The 17148-nt window shown below is 42.4% G+C and overlaps 1 long non-coding RNA gene across 1 annotated transcript in view; it reads left to right on the top strand.

Moving 5' to 3' along the window:
- Positions 1 to 16026, top strand: part of LOC134873284 (uncharacterized) — a 40054-nt gene extending 24028 nt beyond the window's left edge. Inside the window, exon 3 of the long non-coding RNA XR_010166943.1 lies at positions 15910 to 16026. This is a non-coding gene — a long non-coding RNA (uncharacterized LOC134873284). The remainder of the gene's footprint in view (positions 1 to 15909) is intronic.
- The last annotated feature ends 1122 nt before the right edge of the window (positions 16027 to 17148 follow it).

Below are 17148 nucleotides of genomic sequence, written 5' to 3'. Positions count from 1 at the left end.
GCATGAGTGCACTCAACAATACAATGTCAAGATGCACTGATGTGAAATACACACCGATATAAAAAGGAAAAAGCACAAGGGTGCATAGCCAGCCGCTCACATGAACAGCTACCCCCCCCATTCCATTAATGCCACGGCGAACAGGTGCAAGGTCGAACCACTACGCCAATAATAGATGCTCCTCATCATTCTCAGAAATACTTCTCTCATAGCCACTGAATGTTTCAGTAAGGTTGTGTGCTGTTTGTATTACCGTGACGTGGATAAGGTGAGAGGCCATGTGTGCGCAGGTCAGGGAGCGCTCCTCTGTGTGTGCCCAACCCTGACCTTTGACCTTTGACCTGTCTTCTCCATCAGAGACAAGCAAACAGCAGAGTGGCTGACAGCACTATGTTGCACTACCTTGGCCTGCGGGGCTGCTGTGTTCTGTTATATCTGCTTGGGTTAGCATATAAGTTAACATAAAATAGGATACAGTTGCGTCACATGCTCAAGGCATTGCTTTTTGACAAAATACAAAAAATGTGGCCTTCAAATGGTTCCACTTTAAAGGTTAGTCACGGCAACTCTCTGTTGGGACTGGAGTTCATAGGATGGATAGGGTGTAGGTGTTATTTCATCAGAACACTGCGTCCCGACAACTCACAGCTATTCCTGAGGGAAAATTGGCTCATGAGCCCAGTGACATTGCATGATGAAGAGAAACGGGGGTGATGCCCCCCCAGCCTACCACCAGTCGCATCATGTGCAGGACACCTGTTTTTTCTCTGTGGGCTGCTCTCCTGGGGGCCGGGTTCATGTTTCAACATGATTTTCCAGAGTTCAAAAACTACCATCTCCTTGCCCTGGCATCCCACTGTAACAGCGGCTGAATGACAGGACGCTACCTTTGACTGTCATGTGCTCTACACCACTGAGCCTTTCTCATCATGGGGCTGTCATCAGGGCGGCACTTCTACTGAAATAACAGTCCGCTTGGTATGAGTGTATTTGAGTGCATGTGTAGGCAGCACACAGTTATTCCTTATGTCTGTTGCTTTTTTTTTGTTTCTATCTTTATTTGCAGGCAGTATTAGCAGCATGGATTTATTTCTCATAGTTCAGCTGTTATGATGCTACACTTCATAAGTTGAAATAAAAACAATTTCTAATGTTATACACAGTTACATGGCAGTGATTCAAGTTGTAGGTCATTTTGATGAACACGTTTGCACTCCAGACCACAAACTTTAAAACGTTAGAACTAATGTAACTCAAACCGTGCTCTTTAAACGGTGTGGGATAAAGTGTAGCCCTATTTAGTAACCTCGAGGTAATATTTAATGAATATCTCAATAAAAGGAGCTAAATCAAACATTTCATTATTTTTATACTAATGTAACTCTTGTCAAAACCATTAGCAATATCCCAAGTTGTTTTGTAAAATGTAAACAGTTATTTAATATTTCAAACCAATATTTTTCCTATTTCTTTACATGGCACTACGCACAGCAAGGATAAACACAGACAGTTGTCTTTGATCATTATTCAGGTTTGCCTTGTGCCTTTATTAAAAGTGTTCTGTAGCCTTGAGAAGGCCTTTGTTTTAAAATGACCTCATCTGAACATGTGAATTCATGTTGCTTACTAGGAATGAGTCTCTGTTAGACAAGGGCCTCGGGCAAAAGCAAAGAATTCATTCAAGTCCTTGAAATTCACTTTATTCGGGAAGGCTTAATTGAAGCCCTGGGTTGGTGTTCAATTAAATGAGAGAAAAGTGTGTAAAGTAGCACAAATTAATTTTACAACATAATGTGTGTTTGTGTTAATCCAGTTTATGGTTAAAGAGTGGCCTGCAGAAAACCTTTAGCTAAGCTTGTTTGTAGTCACTCTTGGCCACTTGATGCAGTGTGTTCTGGGGTGGGACCACCATGTGGGTATGGTTCCCCTCGCATGTAAAATGTGAAGCTCCCCCTGGCAGCAGCTACAGCACCATGACTGCTCATCCTCATTCACTCTTCAAGAGGCACAGGAGAGGCCACTTGATAGCAGCCACTGAATAAAACCAGGAATATGATACTGATGCTAAGCAGGTAAATGCAAAAGAATAAGCTGGCCTCTTTGTCACTGAGGAAAGAGCAAGTGGCTTTTGTGTTTGTGAATGAGGCCGAGATCATTCTATGAATACTCTGCTCGCTTGCCTCTCTGTGGGATTGAAATGCCAACTATCTCTCCATTCCACCCCTCGTTGCTCTCAGCCCTTTTTTTGCCATCGCTCCCTAAATGTAAGGCCCTAACTTGCACAACTTGAAAGAGAGACAGAGAGAGACAACAAACAATTTTACACATGCGTGCACACAAACAAATAAGGCAATATTGATTGGAGCCAGGGCTGCATTCACACTGATGCTTCTCAATAGATCAGTCATGCTCTTGCAGCTTGCCCTGCTGCAACCCTGCAGTTTAACACCACTAGCCTCTCCAAAGGACACATTCAATCCACCTGACACCTAAATAGACCCACTAACCACACATATATTGCATACTGTGCGCCTTAGAGCATGAACAAGCTCTGAAAGTATAAATATGATTGTTTACCTAAATGATGGCAATTCCAGGTCTAATATTACAATAACAAATGTATTGATCTGTAGGGATAATGCTTCTTCACTTGCTAGGTTCATGGATTGGTAAAAGTTAAGGGCCTAATGATAAAATAATATCAAAGTCAAAGATAGAAGACAATTAATTTATTTGCCATTGTTAGAAGAATTTTCGTCCTTGTTACTTCAGAGAAATGATCGCTTCACTGTTTATTTACAAGATATGTTTTTCAGTTTTTCTGAAATGTGTTTGAGTTGCATAGAGGGCACATATAACTCTCCTTCAGAGCTCGAGCCTACTAGTCACACTTACTTTTGATCCAAAAGACACATTTTCAGTCTCAAAGTGTGGGAGTGGGAGTTTGCAACAGTCCTGATTCACACTGCCACCAACCCACAGATTGGCTGACACCTCTGAGGGAGTGCGAGCTGAATCATAACGTTCCTAATCATGACTTTCTCTGCTGCATAAGGGCCGGAAGCATCTTTCCTCTGCTTGGTCCTGAGGGTGGATTTGGTTGATTTGGAGAATGTCAACCAGAAATGGTGTTTCATGCACACCGTACACTTGTTTCATGCTTTTACAAATCTGGAGTGAAACGGTCACACGCTTCTCTCAAGTCGGATACATGTGTGTAAACATGTGCACGATACAAGATAAAAAAAAGTGATATGTCATTTCTGTTTGACCTTTTGCATTCGATTAAATTCCACACAGCGCTGCTGTTGTCTGTGCATCATGACACTAATGCTCACTATTTCCAGCACAGAAAACCATACACCATAACTAATCTCTAATCCTTTTAATATTTCTTGAACTTGTTCCTTAATTATCTAAACACCCCTCCCCCCGTCTTCTCCGGCCTAGCCTCCCCCTCCCACCTGTGCGGTTCCCATAGAAGTTGTATGCGGCTGCATCTGTTGCCTGCTTGGCTAGTCTTCGGATTAATGACTCATTAAGGAGGAAAGCGCCCTTACGCACGCACACACGCACCCACCCACCCTCACCCACCCACCCACCCAGCCCACCCACCCACCCCCACACACACACACACACACACACACACACACACACACACACACACACACACACAAAGTTTGTTTAGTACCATGGTGGAAATTTCTTTTAAATCTGTTCATTTACACGCATGCTGACATGCGTCAAACACATGCGTTTTAATATTTGGTCATGATCATACCTTGCAGGAGAAACACAGGGAACACTATAAAAGATGACTTAATTGAGTTTAGGATATTACATCTTTGAATAAAAATCTACAAAGAGTGATCTAACCAGTGCAAAGCCGCATATGGTTATGCTGACTCCAAACATCCATCTCAAATAAGGAATTATTGCTTTCCACAAAACAGTTTCTTGGTTTTGTTTTTTAGTATGGATTTCTTTCATTGATTGACAGGTGTCTCTCTCCTGTTGCAGTCAGCTGTGGTAGTTGCAATCTGGGATTTAAGGGACAAAGGCTATATTTTTGGGTTCCCTGTAGACAAAACAGGGGATATGAGGGCCAATAGTAGCAATGAGTTGGAGATATGACACATACAACCCGATTTCAGCAAGTGTCCAAGCTAAAAGAATCCTGATCCGACTAAAGGTGAATGGTGTGGAGATTGCATTTTAGCCAATGTGTTTCAGCTCTTTTGCTCTCTACAAGGACTGTTTACAGGCATTAAACCAAAGCCGGTTAGAACCTGATTTGTCAATACTGCTCAGATTAAAGTAGAAACCAGGAGGCTTCTGATATCCAACTCTTATCCTGTTGCCTACAGATTCTGTTTATAGAGATTTAGGAGATTGTGGTTGCTACTTATTTCTCCCACTTCTGCTCCACCAAGGCTTTCTGTTCTTCAACTTATTTTGGATTTTGTGGCTCTTGCACTGGTCCACCAAGATGACAGGGACAAGCAGCACACCCAAATCAAAGCTCAAAAACTTCCCTGTCTGGAACCTTTTGAGTGATGGCCCGTATGATGCTTGTATGTTTTTCTAACGGTCTATGATTTGTACCCACAGTTATGCCATAGCGGCCACTGGTAATTGTTTCAGACAGTAGTGTTGCTATCTGGTCAACAGGATTAAGATTCCTTCAAAGCAGGAACTGTGCCTAATGATTTAATATTCTGAGGTCAGGCAGTAAATCACATCAATCAGCAGTTGGGTCTTCCCTCTTCATCAACTGACAGAATGATGTAGGGTGGAGAATAATGATGTAAGTGGAAGACCACAAACTACTGTATGTAAGATCTGAAGAGATGGGGTGTTGCTGTCTATATAGTGAAAGCTCCACAGAACAGCCGAGTCAAGAGAAAATTATTTTGACAAAGAATCGTTGACTCTGTTGGAGATTTTTTTTCTTTTGTCAGACACAGATTCAAACATCTCTAATGTTAAAAAAACATCAAAAAAGTCTTGTAGGACCTACACATACACACCAACACACACTGCCGCCCTACCACCTGCACTGCAACACTAAGGTGTTTACAGGAAACATCATCCCGGTTGCTCTTGTGTTTTCCTGTTACGGCCCCGCGGGGATAGAGGCCACCTCACTATCAAGCAGCTCTGTATGTGTCTGCTCATGTAGGACATGCCCCGTATATGTACGAACAGCCAGCATCTCATGCCTGAGTGAGTCTGCAGCCCGGCCCTGGGCTGGGAAGGCTGTCAAGTGCAGCCTGTACGGGCAGGAAAGAGTTAAACCCACATTCCTGAGTTAAGATGAGGCAATTAATATTGGAGTTTATTAGCGGAGGAGTTTGAGACTGAGCGAAGCGTAGGTGCTTGCATCTGGAGGAGTCGGTGTCTGGCTGTCCCTCGCTGACAAAGGCTCCCACACATGCATAGACACACACATGCACACTTTTGCAGGTTTTAAAAAACACACACCTCTTCTGTTATTGCTCACCTGTGCTTCCCACTCTGTTTTTACCCTCAGGTTAGTGGTAACATATAACTTATTTTGTCATGCATAATCCATGGTTTTGGTGATATGTAACAGAAACCCATTTATTTTTGGTTCGTGGTATTCTGCAGGGGGTTATTAATGACAACATACCTGATGAAATATGTTGTATTTTCCAATTCTGTAGGGTTAATGCAAAACTCATTGTTATTTAAAAATACGAAAACATTTGTTTATTTTGATATTTGATGACGTTGTAGTTTATACTGATATATCTCTTTAAAAAAATAATACTAAACTTGCCAACTAAAATCACAGAAATTAAATTGAATGAAAAAAAAAAAAAGGATGAGCCTTGGAATCTAAATGTAAAAATAATAGCATATGCTCAAGGGGCATTCCCTTCTGCTTGCAGTCTTCCCTAAATGCAAAGCACATCACAAAGCAAATCAATATTAATATACCCTCACTAATGAGCGAATTTCCCTAAATGTTGAATATGTTTTATTTAATTCCGTTGAAATGGTCCTGTAAAAAAGCAGTTTGTACTGCCCTCTCCGATTTCTATCGTGATGTCAGCCCCTTAACCACACATGTTTTTCTACGCAACTCAGAGGCTTCTCCATAAATATCCCGCTCTTGCTTGTGGTGTCTGAAATTGCTATTTGCATAGCTCTTAACATAGTATTGCTGTAGTGTGAGCCGTGCCTTGAATGGCAGAAGGAAAGAGGAGCAGGGTTAACAAGTGCATGGCAACAGCCCACAGTGCAAAGCTTGTCACTCACAAAGAGGGAGCCCAGATTGTTCAGTAGCCTATGAAGTGTCAAGATGATGTGGAATGTGACTTTCAGGTTTCAGGAACTCTGAAGGCCACAAGTTTAGCATCTTTCCTCTCTTTACCCTGCATGGTACATACCTCTCTGGTGTGGAGTTGTTGCACACACACACATACACACACACACACACACACACACACACACACACACACACACACACACACACACACACACACACACACACACACACACACACACACACACACACACACACACACACACACACACACACACACACACACACACACACACACACACACACACGGTTGTATCTGGATTTCATCACCATGAACAGTCCAGCTCCCAGTTAACTCACACAGAGAGAGGTAAGTGAGGCAAGAGCTCTTTAAAGTGAGAGCTGTCGCAATCAGTGTTTAAATACTGATCTTGAAAGGGAATGACAAGGGGTTGTGGTACATCAAAACCGCAAAGACCTTTTTAAAATGAGAGCGAAAGTCACTGGTTTATCTCTCAGGCATTACCCACTGTTAGTGGTTGGTGGTGATTTCTATGTACAAACATACCGTATTCAAACAATCTAAATGGCTACAGATGAAGTAGCTACCTGGATTGTTCAGTTCTGTTCAATAGTTGGAAGATCTCAACAAGGTGAAAAAAGGTTTTATTTATTTTAACCTTCCACCAGAATAAACTACACCTTTGATTTACCATTCCTCCTATCGTAACATTGGGTAATTAAATACAGATACAGTGAATGCTAATTGGAATGGGCAAATAGCTAAAAGCTATTGTTACTTTCCAATGTCAGCAGCCAGATTTGAAATGACTAAAATGTTTGAAGGTTTATTTTAACGTAGAACAATGGAGTAATAACTTAAACACAGAACTATTGACAAATATCCCCTGCAATGTATGATTGTAGAGCCCTACTTGTTTATTGCCTCAGCCCCCTCCCCTCATCCCCACCACAATCCCCCCACATTACAGCCATTTACCTAATTGGATAAAACGACTCCTGGATGTAAGCCAAAGGGGTTTTATAGTCCATGTTTGCGATTCGGATGTTTGATTATAAGCTCTCTTTGATAATTACTCCCAGTTTGCTACCAGCCAGCCGGGCCCACTCTTTTTATCGTTTCCTCGCCGTGCTGTGAGCAGCAGTTGTGTGTGCCCAAAATCAGCCACCGGGCTGTAAAAGGTACCACAGCATGCCTTCTGGGCCCAACATCATAGGCGTGTTTCGTGCCCAGTTTACCGAGGCTAATTATCCCTAATTCGAGGTAATGGCGTGATCAAGTGTTTGCTATTATCACAGATCCCCACTCACCCGCCTCTTTCAAACTGCTAGTCCTTCAAAGGTTAGCATTCCCTAGCTTTGTTGTGCTTCTGCTGATTGGTCTCCTGTTTCTACTTCCTCCACACTAACACATTCCATCCATTATCCCCATCTGTTCCCTTTAGCATGGACTGCTCTGCACTCACATGCATCTGAACACAGTTAATGCATCAAGGATTCATGATTGTAAGTGAGAGAGATTGCTCGCCTCACCTGCACCGGCCCTGAGGGGGTCCTTGAAGCTGATGTGGTTATCAGTGCGCTGAGAGGAAAGGAGACATAATCCATTCTGTGGCACATGGGGGTCTTTCATCGACCTTTCCTGCTCTAAAAAGAGCCTTTCCTGCAGGTCTTACCCAGAGCTGCGATATAGCCAGTCCTTACCATCCCACAGCTCTGCTGATATGGCCCAGCTCTATTAGCCTCGTCTGCATGCTTTAGCTCATGTCAGTTATGGAGCCACTCTACCCAGGGGGCATTCATTGGAAGGTGAAGGCCCTAAGGACATGCTGAAAAGTTTGAAAATGTTATAACTTAGTGCACTTTTCGTAGCATAGTGTTGGGAAGCTCAGGGGCAGTTCTTTCCTAATTATGCTCTGTTCAGACTAAAAACCTTCTACTTCACTTTTGCTACTCACTGACTGAAAGGTCAGGTTGTGTTAATTGTTTTTGTGTTGAATGTGCTTCCATGTTTTTCTTCAACTTTGAATTATAATGTTGGATCTGTGTACAACTTTGCATATTTTTTAAATACAGAAAATTACTCTTAGAGTTGTTTTGACGCAAAAAAAGATTGAACGCAGATTTAAAATAAACCTGCATCTTTTGGCTTTTTTCCTTTTCATTATTTAAAAGCCTTTTCTAAAATGAATTCCTGTTAAAAAGCTTTTTTCTGCACTTCACTTTCTGTCACACTTGCATGCATCCCTGCATACACACACACACACACACACACACACACACACACACACACACACACACACACACACACACACACACACACACACACACACACACACACACACACACACACACAGAGGTAAATACACACGTGCATGCTGCACCAGTGATTACCATTGTTCTAATCCTTTTATTTTATTTCCCTCCCCATCGTTGCCTGCTCTTTGGCAGCTTGCATGCAAATGTGGTGGGTAATGAGCAGAAAAAGGCGGGTAGAAGGGAAAGGGAGAGACAGAGAGAGACAATTTCTATGCCTCTGAACAATCAAAAGAGCAGCACACCCCCATTCTTTGTACTTTCCTTTGGCGTGTGAGCGTGTGTGTGTGAGAGTGTGTGCGATGTGTTGGTGGGTAGGAAGGGGGGCTGTTGCTGTCATGTGTCTGACAGATATTGAAGATAATTGTCCGCTTTCTTCGTCTTGCCTGTGTAATTCCACTGCTGCTGCAGCTTGAACAACACTCACCTGGGCAGAAGAGGAGGGTAAGGCGGATGCGAGAGGGAGTTGTTTGGTGGGGGTTGGTATGTTTGGGCAATCCATGTTATACTCCAAGTGGAATCATTTGGGTTTCTAACATATAGGCATGTTTAGGTGTCCTTAGAAAGATTGTCCGGTCTACGGGTAGCTTATGGAGCAGAAGTCAAGATGGTGTCGCTGGAAGAGAGCACATGGCAAAGTTATAGAGACCCGAGTTGCAGAACAGGTGTCTCATTCAGTGGAATATATTTGAATCACAAAAACCCAGGAGAGGATTGTTCAGGCATCTCCAACCCTGGGTGGAGGGCATCTACTATTAATGAGATGGAGGGATTCAGATTTCCAGTCCAGCTCCTGGCTACGCATGGGAGCTCTGCACTGTTAAAATGTTGACTCTGGGGGACAAAAAGATTCAGGTGGGTTCGTGTCCTGGATGTTCCTCAGCGTTAGTTACGATGAACTGCTCTCACTGAACACTCTCCAAGCACTGGAACAGTTTCAACCTTCATCTAAAGCGCCTACAAGGAAGAGAAGCTACAATAATCCATCCTTAAGAAAAGGCTTGGGATAATACTGTTTTATGTTAAGTAAATCATAGAGTTTAGCCCTTAGTACTGGCGTTTTAATTTGCTTAGTTGCACAAGACACTTGGCACATTCATTCATTCGAACATGCATGGACAAAATAGTATGGCCTAATGATTTCCTCCACTCTGGAATGTATTTCACATTCTTTTCCTTGATTAAAGATACCTATCACCATCTTAGTCACCCTAATTAAGTAAATCTGCTGCAGCAGACGATTGAAACAAGCTGGGAATTATTGTTGGTACCAAATGGATGAGAAAAAAATGGAAAGAAACAGAACTTGAACTCAGCCCCTGCATCTGTTGTTTTTTCCTAAGTTCTAGGAAAGTTGGGGAATGGGAAGAAGGCCGACATGGACTCGCTTCTCCTCCTTTCAGTCCAGACTTCTTCAGTGCTTCCACTTACCCCTCCTCTTTCAGGCTACGCTGAAAACACTGGAATATGCAGCCAAATCAAACAATAGTGGGTCCCATTGCTAAGCAGTGTCTAGAAGGACTGGGCCAGCCTCCAAGCCTGTGGTCACTGGAAACACTGGTGAATGCTGGGATAATACTAGGCTTTAACAGAAGCAGCACACCCCCCTCCTCCTCCCACATGTACACAGTGACACACTGCGCGTGCACAGACACACACATGAACACTCAGCATGGGCCGGGCTGCTCATCATTGATTCCTATTTTGCTCAGTTCTGATGCAACACCAGCTGTAGAGGCCCATTTGTTGATCACATCAAACTGTTCCTGCGTCCTCTATAATGACACAAAGCCACAGCCTAGTTTCTCAGCTCAGAGGTGAGGTCAACTGTCCACATAGAGGTCACCCTGTGACTGTGGTACTGTATGAGGCGGCCGTGGTGTCTGTCCAGGACTCCATTCAATCAATGGGCTGCAAGTTCATCCTCTAATTACTGCAGTGGGTGCCCTCGCCTTCTCTCGGCAACTTATCAATAACACACTTCCCTTTCTTCCCCGGGAGCCATAAATCTTTGGTGCTCAACCTCCTTCAGTCTCCAAGTAAACGGCCTAGAGGAAGCCTGGACACATGTGTTAACAATCGTTGACAGGTCTACCCCCCCCTCTCTTGTAAAGGCCGTTAGAGAAGGGAACATGTTTACGTTTTCTTGTTGCTTCACTGACTTCACAGCATTGCTGTTTGCCTCCATACTTCTTCTTTCTTTCTGTCCATTTACCTCTCTCTGCGTTTACTCCCTGTGCTACTTATTTTGCTTTATTTCTGTCTCTCTGTGTGGCTCTTCTGTCTCCCCCTCTGTGTCTCTGTGTTGTCGTCTATCTGTTCGTGTCTCTATATGGCCCTTTCTTTTCTTTCCCTCTCTCTGTCCGTCTTTCTCCGCCAGAGGGGCCAGGATTATGCCTAGAGTAGGGGCAGATAACCTATAGGACATGGATGAAGGGATTTGGAAGATGGAAAAGTTTTATTTTTTCTAGTAAAGGTGGAAGGGTGGGAAGAACGTTGCTGGATGCAGCATGGAGCTGTAGGATTTATCAACGTGGAAGGTGGGGTATCAGGGAGAGAGTGACGAATGGATGAAATAGGAAAACCCTAACCAGAGCACATGCTCCTCATTTAAACACAGACTTGATACTCAAAATAAGCATCTTATGATATTCATTATACCCTCAACAACTAAATGAATTACACACTCCTAATCTTAGAGCATAGGTAATTCTCAAGGGTCCATCAGTACTGCGGGGGAATTGAAAAGTTAACAGTGAGAACCTGTGTTCTATAGATAGAAGAAACTAAGGGGAGAAAAGGGAGTTATAGTTATTGTGAAGAAGGATTAGAGAACTGGCTACAAAAAAAAGCAACAATGCTTCCTCTTGTTCCTTTTATCTCCAAGGTGCAGATCCAGAGAGTTGACGTAGGGGAAATAAAAAAGCCATGTCATGACACTGCTGTACATAGGCATACACTTCAGTGCACGCATGAACACAATTTTCTACACAGCTTTTTGGAGCATTTCTTTTTGTTGTCCATTTTAGTTTTTTATTTTGTACAAAGATGGAGCTCAAGCTTGTGCAGGTTGAGCAGTTCTTGCATGGAGTGATGCTCCCCAGACACATCCCATCGGGCTGTCCTACAGCTGAGAGCTCCTATGGCTCTGAACCCAAACAGGGTGTGGCAATCCCATTACCTGCCCTGTCCTCTGCTGTTCGCTCACTGCAGCACGTTGGAGGAACAGGGCTTTGAATGGACAGGTGGTGCTGTAGTAAGGTTGACATGCAGAGAAATGAAAATACAACAGCGGGGTTTGATTTCACAGTACAGGTAGAGGGTGCAGATAATGGAGGTCAGATACTGGACACAGCTTGCACTTCATCTCACTAGGGGCTGCTGGCAATTTTTTCTTTTGCAGATCTCAACAATCAATGATGGGAACACTACGACAATTAAAAAAATGTCAGAATTATTGAAAATAGTTGCAAATGCTATTAAAATGTGTTCATACACACAACATGTACTGTGCATGATCTCCACAGTAGGAAAATATGATGGCATACTCGCAACGGTTTTACAGATTAAACTTCTTCTGTGTAATGTTTGATAAAATCTTTCATGGAAGGGAAATAAGATGTTGTTTTTTAACCTTTAGCAATAATAAAACCAAGATTCTTCCTTTGAATTCTGAAAAAAAAGGTTGATGTCCAAAGTACTCTCTAATATTTTCCAGTTTCTTACCCAATAAAAATATACAATTTTTTCCCGTGTAAGATGATACTCTTCTACTGAGCTCGGTTGTTTTGTAGATTGTGTTTTACTGTTGTAGCAACCCTGGTGCGTCTATTTTGAAGAAAAAGAAAAAAGAATGCTTAAATAAACACTCATAGCTGGTTTTGTGTGTAGTCTGTGTGTGTATGTGTGTGTGTGTGTGTGTGTGTGCGTGTACTACATATGTGTTTGCATGCTCCAGCAATGTGCAACGCATTATGACCTGGCAGCCTGTCCACATACATAAGTTTGATTCATATGTACAGTAGTGCTCCAAGAGACTGGTTTTCTTTCCAGGAGTTGCCAAAGATGACTCACTTTAGCACTCAGGATACTCTGTCGAAGGTGCTGGATGCACTTTTTAGACCAGGAGGACAAACAGGAGAGCCAGTGGTCAGTGACAGCAGATACATCTTTGACAATGAGCCTCTGCTGTGCTTCAAATACAGTTTCCTGTCTGGTTTTTGCTCAATCCCAAAGCACAGCGTCTTGAGAATTTGCCCAGAATTAGCTTTCTCTCTTTCATCCCTCATGTTGTGGTGGCAGAGCCTGGATGTGTGTGGGAGAGAGGAGGTGAGTGCAGACTTGGCACATGGCCTGAGTTCCCACTGTTCAGAACGCATCATGCCAAGGTTCTTTTAATTAGGCTGATCAAGTGTTTTGTGGGAACTGGACCCACGTTCCATGCCACTAACACATCCTCAAACACGACTCCCACTCCCCCTCTGCATCGCTTTATCATTCACGTGTTTCCTTTGGGCTTTTCATCTCCTTTTATTATCACATTATAGACACTTTCTACATTTTCCCTTACTGTCTGCCAACAGATTTCCTTTTTTTTTTTTTACCTGCAAAGAATTGAGATAACACATTAATACTGCTATTTTCTTTCCGTTGGATATTTAATAAAAAAAAAACTGGTTGTGAATATTGGAGTTCCAGGCAAATAAGATTCTACAGCACGTTAATGAGACCAATTTCTAAACTGATTTTTTAATACATTTTCAATAATTTAGTTGTATTCACAGTGGGCGGTTAGTTCACTGTACGATCTTGATAATTTACTATTGCTTTGCTAAGCATAAACAGTCCTTATGTCTAAATGCTGCCTCCAAGCACACATTTCCACTGGACACAAGACATTTGAGCTGTTAGTCAAAGTCAAACGACCCCAGAAATAAAAATAGCATTTGGTAAGGTAATTTTCTTTGTATTTAAAAACATTAGCACCTTCTGACTTTTCTTTTCTTTATGTTATGAAAGAAAATAGCACCTGTGCACCGGCCTCCTGGAGTGTGCTGTCCATCAGCATGATGTTGTGTGCTGCTGTTGTTAAAGGTTGCCACGGTAACTGTCTTCTTTATTTCTTAGGGGGCCCAGCGGTTTTTGGGTTGCATATTTTATGCGTGGAATGTAACTCCCAGAAAACGGGGAGGTGGGTGTGGATGGGGTTATAAAGTACAAGTGGAGCAGCTGATCTTTAGAGTATAAGTGTGTAAACGCACGCCTCTATGCATCTCTACTTAGCAGACATGATATAATAACAACTGGAGTCATGGAATTTGGACCAAGACTTGTTCTCTCTCGGCCTGGGACAAATGAGCTTTACGGGAAGAGTGTAGCGGAGTGCACTGCTGTGGCACCTCTCCTCCACTGATACATTTGCTTGCTCTCTACTGACTCCTACAGCATTTCTGCCCTCTGTGTCAGTGCTTTTATTGTGAAGCTGTGAATCTGATGATATGTAAAAAGCTTTCCTCCAACAATTGGCCATGGCAACAACAATATGTTGGGTAAATACGCTTGGCGTAATCAAGTCAATCAATCAATGATGCAGTTTGCTTAACCAAATCTTTCTTCTCAAAAACACTAATTCAGTCATTTGTGTATATTGTTCTCAGGTTGTCCCTTGAGGAATTTAATTTAATTTAAAAACTGTAAATACTCTGCTAACTCAAATGTAAATTCCATTTTGTAATCAATGTTTAATTATTTTAAGTTTGTGATAGGCTGGCCTATAATAATGTACATTACCTTAAATTATATTTATAATGTATATTTGTATAGTTATATTGTATAATCAATAGATATACTCTATGGATGTATATCCTTCACTGTTGATATGTAAATCTTAACTGTTTGTCAATGTTTTATTATTATTATTATTTAATAATATGCAATCTCTTATCTACATGCTGCTGTGACAAAACAACATTTTCAAATTGGGTTCAATAAAGTATATCTAAGCTAATCTAATTTCACTTATTTGCATGAAAGCATGATTTAATGCACAGAACTGTCCAACTACAGCTAAATACAGAAAAATATAGAGCATCTATTGTCTACAGTTATTGTGTGTCCTTCTCTGGGATCCTAGACACATGTGACTACTATTTGTCACAAAAAGCAAGGGGGTAGAGGTACGATTTATGGTGCAGCAAAAACATAATTTTCTTTCAAATGGTATTATGACAAGTGACAGATATAGGTTCATTATTTATCAACGTCCCTCCCGTGCCCCAAGGACCCCCTCACAAACTACACATACACACATATGACGTGAAATAAGTTAAAGCCTCTCATTACAAGCCCAAGCTGGGTATCCCCCTGGGAGTCGTGGAGATGAGATCTTGAGCAGTAACATCCCGGGCCCCCCCTCCACGAGCACCTCATGGTCCACTGCCCAAGTCCTGCCATGAAATACAAGCCTGCAGAGGTCACAGTGATTGACCTCTGTCGTAAAACGCCAAGTGTGATGCATGCTCAGACACTGTCTGTTCACAGATCAACGGCTCGCTGTGTATGCTATAGCCATGTGGGGCTTTGTAGAGCGTGTTTGTGATTGTTTCTGAATTTGTTTGATATTCTTTGGTGAGTGGATCCATCCAAATGGCAATATTTATTCTCCAGCACATGTGTGTCAAATATTGCAGGAGATTACAGGGAAGGATTGTGATCATTTATTTTTTCAAAAAAAAGGAAAGTATTTCACCAGAGCTTGTACCTTTTTTGTGTGTTTTTATATGGATATTTTCTTGTGCAGACAGTTTTTTACAGTTTTTTTAGACTGGGTTGCTTTCTCTCTTGCTGAGCTCACTGATTGGCATTGAATATCCTTCTATCCATTCTTTATTGCTGGGATAAGCTAAGAGGAAATGAGCCATCGCACAGAAATGCAGTTTCTGTTAAAAGGAAAAACTATTTGTGTGGGTCAAAAGGAGTCTATTCTCATGTCCTCATCTGTCACCAGTTGTGTCCCTGGTGTGTCTGTACAGGGTGTTTGAAGTCCCATAACACCGGGCTGTGTCTGAACACCATCTAAAGACCAGCACTGGCTCTGTTTCTAAACACAACGTTGAAAATGATTTCTAGACCCCAATTTTTTTTTCTCAGGCCATCATACTTTAGCAGTCATTTTTAACACTTTCTGCTCATCTGGAGAGAAAACATTTCGACATGTATATCAAAGACTTCAGCCCAAATGGTGCAAAATACAATCATGTCTACATTCACTCTCTCTGCAGGTTCCTGTCCCCTTGTCAAGGTGGATGGCAGTCACCAGGTGGATGTTGGATGTGAATGCAGGAGCAGCACGGTCATCACTGCGGGCATACAGACGAGCGAGAGGAAGGACAATAGAGGTGAGTTATCCTCAGGGGGAATCTCACAGGGGTAAATGAAGAAGGCCTGTGTTGCTTTGGTTGAGAGGTTGGTGTTTAGCATGCAGGTGAACTGTTCGTGGAGGCACGTAGAAAGCCTAACCATATCAAGGCAACTTAGAGTGAAGTGTCAGAGTCAGCATTAGATAGGGCACCTTCTTTAGAGGCGCTGATATGCAACGATAACGGCCACATACCCATCCTGTTATGTTCATCAATAGAAATACAGTAGAGGGCTTGTAACGGGGAAACCTGCAATGTCCTCAGTAAAGTGTGTGTGTGTGTGTGTGTGTGTGTGTGTGTGTGTGTGTGTGTGTGTGTGTGTGTGTGTGTGTGTGTGTGTGTGTGTGTGTGTGTGTGTGTGTGTGTGTGTGTGTGTGTGTGTGTGTGTGTGTGTGTGTGTGTGTGTGTGTGTGTGTGTGTGTGTGTGTGTGTGTGTGTGTGTGTGTGTGTGTGTGTGTGTGACCTAATGAAATTCACTATCGATCTGGGCAGAATAGACTTTATACATCATTCATGCTCTCTATCAATCACACCCCGCTAAGTTTTCCAAAGCTGTTTGTTTTAGAGAAGTAGAGAGAAAAAACTCTGAGCAGAGCAATAATTACTTTGAAGAGATTGTTTTAAAGTCTTTCCTTTAGCCTTTTCTCAAGGTGTAACAAGCTTATCTGTCAATGACATTGTCCATTGAATGGACTGCTTAATTTGAAATTGATTGAAGTTGCTTTGGTTTAGTTGGGGGAAACTATTTTCCGCAGACTTGATAGAGACTTGGGGATTTAAAGCTATGCCAAAAGACAGGTCACAGTAAGACAAGGCATGGTCCCTCTTGGAGGGAAAAATATATCTCTGAAGAGATAAAGATACATTTGTCCCCCCAATATTCAAGATAGTGCCATCTTGTCTTTTGTACAGTTTGTTGGATGTTAGAAAAATTCTATAGGGTGGATACAGACGAGAAGCAAAGAAAATAAACACAGGAAGTGGTAACCTGACACAGGAAACCCAGTGAATGCTGGGAGTGAGCAGTGAACCGTACTTCCTGTAGGACAGCACAATGGTAAGCGGTGGCCCCGGATTCCTAAAAGAGGCTGTAGTCGCAGG

The sequence above is a fragment of the Eleginops maclovinus genome, chromosome 12 (assembly GCF_036324505.1).
Source record: "Eleginops maclovinus isolate JMC-PN-2008 ecotype Puerto Natales chromosome 12, JC_Emac_rtc_rv5, whole genome shotgun sequence".
Lineage (NCBI taxonomy): Eukaryota > Metazoa > Chordata > Actinopteri > Perciformes > Eleginopidae > Eleginops > Eleginops maclovinus.
Note: the sequence above shows the minus strand (reverse complement) of the source record. Positions and strands in the feature narration are given on the sequence as shown.